Genomic DNA, 6000 nt, shown 5'->3' with positions numbered 1-6000 from the left:
CTAAAAGTTGAGTAATGCAAATGGAAGAGTTGTCAGACAACTGTGTAAAGATGACGAATGCGGGGAAAAACTGAGTAGAAAATAATAAAGAAATGAAACAGAAGAAATTCCACTGTGGGTAACAAAAACAATATTTAATACACTTCAGTTCAGTTTTATTGTTTATAACATCAGGTCAACACAATCTAAGCCATGTTTAATAGCTATGGTAGGGTTAGGCAACCACAGATTTTGGACTGCAAATGCCATCAGCCCCAGACCACATGGTCAATGGTCAGGGATAATAGGGGTTGTAGTCCCAAACACCTGGAGAGCACAAGATTACCTGCACTTGAGTTATGGTCTGGATACAAAAGACCATAAATCTAGTTCCACAAGCTCAAGGTGTTTGGGGATTATTTCCTAAATAGCAGCTTTCCCCTTCGCTCATGCTGCCTTGACAACCTCCTTTTGAAGCTAAGGAGACATTCAAAGTTTCTGATCCTGAAATGGTATGGGAGGGGGTACTGTTCAAAAGAACATCCCACTGGGAATGCCTGAACTAGAACATGAATTTAAGTTACGTCTTTAAGGTGTTGGTGGGGTGGGATAAGATTATGTCAATTAGTTTATTTATATTTATTTATTTATTTATTACATTTTTATACCGCCCAATAGCTGAAGCTCTCTGGACGGTTCACAAAAATTAAAACCATAATAAAACAACCAACAGGTTAAAAGCACAAATACAAAATACAGTATAAAAAGCACAACCAGGATAAAACCATGCAGCAAAATTGATATAAGATTAAAATACAGAGTTAAAACAGTAAAATTTAAATTTAAGTTCAAATTAAGTGTTAAAATACTGAGAGAATAAAAAGGTCTTCAGCTGGCGACGAAAGGAGTACAGTGTAGGCACCAGGCGGACCTCTCTGGGGAGCTCATTCCACAACCGGGGTGCCACAGCGGAGAAAGCCCTCCTCCTAGTAGCCACCTGCCTCACTTCCTTTGGCAGGGGCTCATGGAGAAGGGCCCCTGTAGATGATGTTAAGGTCCGGGCAGGTACATATGGGAGGAGGCGTTCCTTCAAATTAGTTGCTCACTAGGTCAAGTCCTTTTATTATGGAAGGGACTTCTGTCCAAAATAAACTTAGTCAAATTTCTCCTACATCCCTGCACTGCTGATGGAGACAGAATGAACGCGACTGACAGGCAGAGAACCAATGAGCATTTAGGCCACGGCATCTACTGCTCCTTCTTCTCACCACTACCATTAACTGGGCCAAAATGAGAAGCAAGTAAACAAACAGGTTGCAATGGTGAAGAGGAGCAAATCTGGTGGTTGTGGTGGGTTCTCTTGTCAATGGACTCCTGTTTGGGTACGCCTGACCATGTCTATCCTTGATGATGGCCCTGGGAAGGAAGCATCAGAGATTGTGAAAAGAGGGGCCGGGGAAAGGCAGGGGAAGACAGAGGCAGGCAGCAAACAAAACAATGAGGAAAGGAGTAGATAAGGCAGCTGACAGAGGGCCTTAGGAGGACGGAGGCTAACAAAGGATGACTAGCAAGTAGTGATGAAGGAAAGGGAAGGTGAGGCTAATCCTACTAGGGCTAAGAACACACGCCGAAGTGTACTTGCCAGCCCACGTAACTATAGCCTATCTTTAAGGCCAAGTTTCCTTCCACAGTGCCACTATTTTGTGGGTATTCTTTTCACTTGTAAGAACATTTCACTGCTATTGGAAACAATATCTGAGTACCAGGTGTTTTGTAAGTCTAGCTTAATTATCTGTTGTTTTTGTTTAATGAATTCTCCTGTCTTGACACTTCGATCTGACACACATTACAAAGCTTGAGCAGACAGGTACTAGATAAAATCTTTTAACAAGATGACACAGATGTTAGGTGGCGATTAGATTTATTCAAAGCCTCCATTAGAACATTATATTGACACTGTTTCCCTGGAAATCACAAATATCAGCTGCACCATAATAACCTCTCTCCCATACAGGTACATCCATTTTGTGTTGTAACAGACACACACACACACACACACAGAGAGAGAGAGAGAGAGAGAGAGAGAGAGAGAGAGAGAGAGAGAGAGGCTTTTAAAGGTATCTATCCATCCATCCATCTGTGCAGACAAACATAATAGACAATGCAGAGCCTGTAGCAAAGCCTGGTTTATACAGGGAACTAGCAAAACAATTGCCGCAACGTTTACGGTAAAAAATGGTCATGTAGAGCAACTTGTCAGTGTAGTTTAAAGTTTTTAAGGCCTACCTATTGTGACGGTGTCCCTTTAAGCAGAGTGAGAGCACAGAGGCTTATGAAACAGCAAAAGGTCACAAACACCCCGGTCCCAGATACACTTACTTCGAAGCAACTCCTGTTGATTTCAATTCAACCTTCTTCCAAATAAGAAAGTTTGAGATTGCTGCTTTATGCTCTAGATCTAAACATGCTATTTAGAAGTAAGCTCATATTGAAATAAATGTTTTGGGGACAGGATCACAGCGACATGTATTTGTCCCTTTGCAGTATATTGCAACACCCATTAACAACACAATCCTATGTATATTTATTTAGAAGTCAGCCAAATCAAGTACAATTGGATTTACTCCCAGGTAAGCATATATAGGATTGCAGCCTTATGCTGTTTAGAATGTATAATAAAAATAGCAACACACACACACATTTACTCATTTTCTTTCTCTATTGGGGGCTTACAGGTACGTATTGCTAAAGCTCAAAAAAGTAATATATAAGTTCGGCGCTGCTAAAAATGTTACTATTGATATTTATATGTAGAAACATTTTTGTTGTTCTTGTAGAAACACAAAATCCACTGAATGGCCACTCCATAATTTCCTTATTCTGTTTTATTTTTAGCTGCATCGTGCTGTAAAGCTAAAGGTCATGAAAAAGAAATTGTCAAGAGGCATAAATATCTGTTTTAGGTACTTTTAGACAGGTTGTGTACTTCCAGTGGTTAAAAAAAGTATGTATCAAGATAATCTAAATTCTGTCCTGATAAAAGTTAAATTCTGTATTAGGGTATGATTAAAACAAAGGAAGATAGAACTCCTGGACCCTGTTATAGCTGTAGAAGAGGGAATGTTGGTCTGTGCAACTTCTGATGCAGGCATGGGAAAATAACCATATATATAAATAATCTTTAAAGTAACAAAGGTTTTAATTTTTATATTGGTATGAGTCATACTTTATATTTATAAAGGTATGAGTCTTCTTTATACCAGGAATAAGCAACCTGGTATGCGCCAGATGTTTCTGACTACAACTCTCATCATCCCCAGCCACCAATGGTCAGGCATTTTGGGGGTTGTAGTCCAAACCCCTTGATATTGTGCCTTCTTCCTAACATTTGTACACAATTGTAATTGTATTTGAAGATATTAGTGTAATTTTAAAACATAAACTATGGTCTCTGTGTGAGCAAGATCTATCTCTCATGGATTAATTGGCCGAAAACAAATTGCAAAGTATGACTGACGTAAGCAAATGCTGAACGTGCTGCTTCCACCTATCCAAAGTTGTAATATGGCAGGCAGGTATGGAAGTAGAAATATGGGGGCAGAGGGCTGCTCTTGGTTGGCGGTTGCATGTGGTACCTGAGCTGCTAATTGAATAATTATGAAGAGAAATAAATAAAATGTTTTTTTAACAGTATCCCCTTGTTGTATAATGTTATGTTGACAGGAGGTGGGTTGCATATTTATTTTTCTTTCAAATGTCTTATAATGCAAAAGCATCTTCTTGATGGTTAAATTTTCTTCTTTTTAGTTCAGGGTTGAGGAGGCTGAAATACAAAGTAATTACATGGGTGGAAAAGGAGGGAAATTCTCACCGCGTTACCATCTCACAGAACTGTATTGCTTAATGCCAGTCAGAAGTCATATACATTGTTTTTAAAAGCACAACAGGGAAGTGTGGCTGGATGTCTCCCTGGGTGACTATATTCCAAACTGGACCTGGTTTTAAGGTTGCCACTTGGCAAGAATTTCACTCTCAGCTGCCAGAACACAAGAATGGAAATCCAGGAAAAAAAATGGTAGTCTTGGTGTTAAAGTTTACCTAATTTCCTCTGTATTGTGCTCAATAGAGTTAAAACGGTACCCTCAAGACCACAATTTTCAAATGCTGTTTTCTGGAATAATCCCACTTGCCACAAAGAGGCTACTATAGAGCAGACAATAACAGAATTGAAGTGCCTTCGAGATGAAAAGATCGTAACGGTCTTGACAATATTATTAGGCATAAGACAGACGATGTTTACAGGGTGAAAGCTGTTTCCTTCTCAGTTTTTTTACTTGGTGCTACAGGGTGTATTCTGCTTGCTTGTTACTCTACTACTCAAATCTGGCCAAGACTTTGTTACTATTCTCCCTGCTGGAGAGGAGATTTGAAAAATAGGCAATTGAAAAATAGATGGCTAAAGTTCAACTCTGAGATTTATATTAAACCACACAGTGTTTAATAACCCACTATATGGTTAAAAGAAAAATTGTAGGCGGCCCCAAATTATTACTTTTAAAAAGTGTTTGTGTGTGTGTGTGTGTGTATGAGAGAGAGACAGAGAGAGGAGAAAACAAGAACAATGTTATTCTTCTTCTATAAGATCGTCATACATAAAATCAAATCATGAGACGAGTTCTAAAATGAAGATCTATGTTTTTGAGAAATTCAGAGGATATGATACCTTAATGGTCACAATACTCAGAATGACAGTCATTACTGCGATGAAACTCTCAAGAGACATCAAAACTCGTTTAAAGGATAGAGAATTCAAAATATATTACTGTATTCAGCCACCCTTTCCCTCACAATTGGGATAAGGAAACATTTGGCTTTGAAAATCTGACTATGTAGTTCTATTTGTAAAATATATTTTCCCTTAAAACTCCCTGCTCCCAATTAAGTCTCCACAAGCTCTTGGTATCAACATTTTTTTTCATGTATGCTGGGAAATCCCAGCATGTTCCAGAGGATTCTGGGACATGCTGTAGGACACAGAATCAATTTGTGTGTCACCGTAGGCAGGCAATTTTGGCATCCCCATTGTCACATGTGCACACTAGAACAAACCCGTTACTCTTCGACAGCTGTACCCTGCACAGGAAGGACTGATTGTGCTGGGAAAGCCATTGGTTTCTTTGAGTCATGGTTGGAAACCCACGATCATACATGGTATCTTTTTCAAAAGCAAAGTTTGATTCTTTCACTGCGTTATTAAAAGTGTTATCTAGCATGTACTTGCATTTGTTATTGTTATTATTATTATTTATGATCTCTAGATAGTCTGGCTAGGCTATGTTGATATATTCATTGTTGTGAGAAATTTGTGAATGTACGGGCTGAATATCTTGTTTGTAAGAACATCAGAAGAACCATGCTGGACGAGACTAAGGATCCATGTAGTCCAGCATTCTGTTCACACAGTGGCCAACCAGCTGCCCACAGGAAACCCACAAGTAGGATAGGAGTGCAATAGCATCCTCCTGCCCATGTTCCCCAGCAACTGGTGTACAAAAGCATAGTGGTTTATATATGTTCCTCCCCCATCACATCCATAGGAAGAAACTTATGAATCTGGAACACATGGCTGAATTTCCTCAATTCTTTCCTCCAATACGCATAAAAGAATCATGGAAATAGGGGTATCAGACATATATGGACGAATGCATGTAAGACATGCCTTGTTAAAACATGCTTCCTATACATGGTGCCACCGATGAAAGATGGCCTTTGGCACACATAGGCAATTCCAACATTTATGAATGAACTGGCCCTACATCAACTTGAATCGAACCTCAGCTGAATTTTGTTGTGTGACACCATCAACTGTACCATAACATGGTGTTGTTTTGGCTATATCCTCTTTATGTTGCATGCTGTTTAGTAGTGATGTTCTAATGAATGGCAGCTCTTTACAGCACAATTCCTATGCATGCTTGCTTGGAAATAAATTACACTATATTCAGTGGGGCATCATCCCAG

This window comes from Elgaria multicarinata, chromosome 2 (genome assembly GCF_023053635.1).
Source record: "Elgaria multicarinata webbii isolate HBS135686 ecotype San Diego chromosome 2, rElgMul1.1.pri, whole genome shotgun sequence".
Classification (NCBI taxonomy): Eukaryota; Metazoa; Chordata; class Lepidosauria; order Squamata; family Anguidae; genus Elgaria; species Elgaria multicarinata.
Note: the sequence above shows the minus strand (reverse complement) of the source record.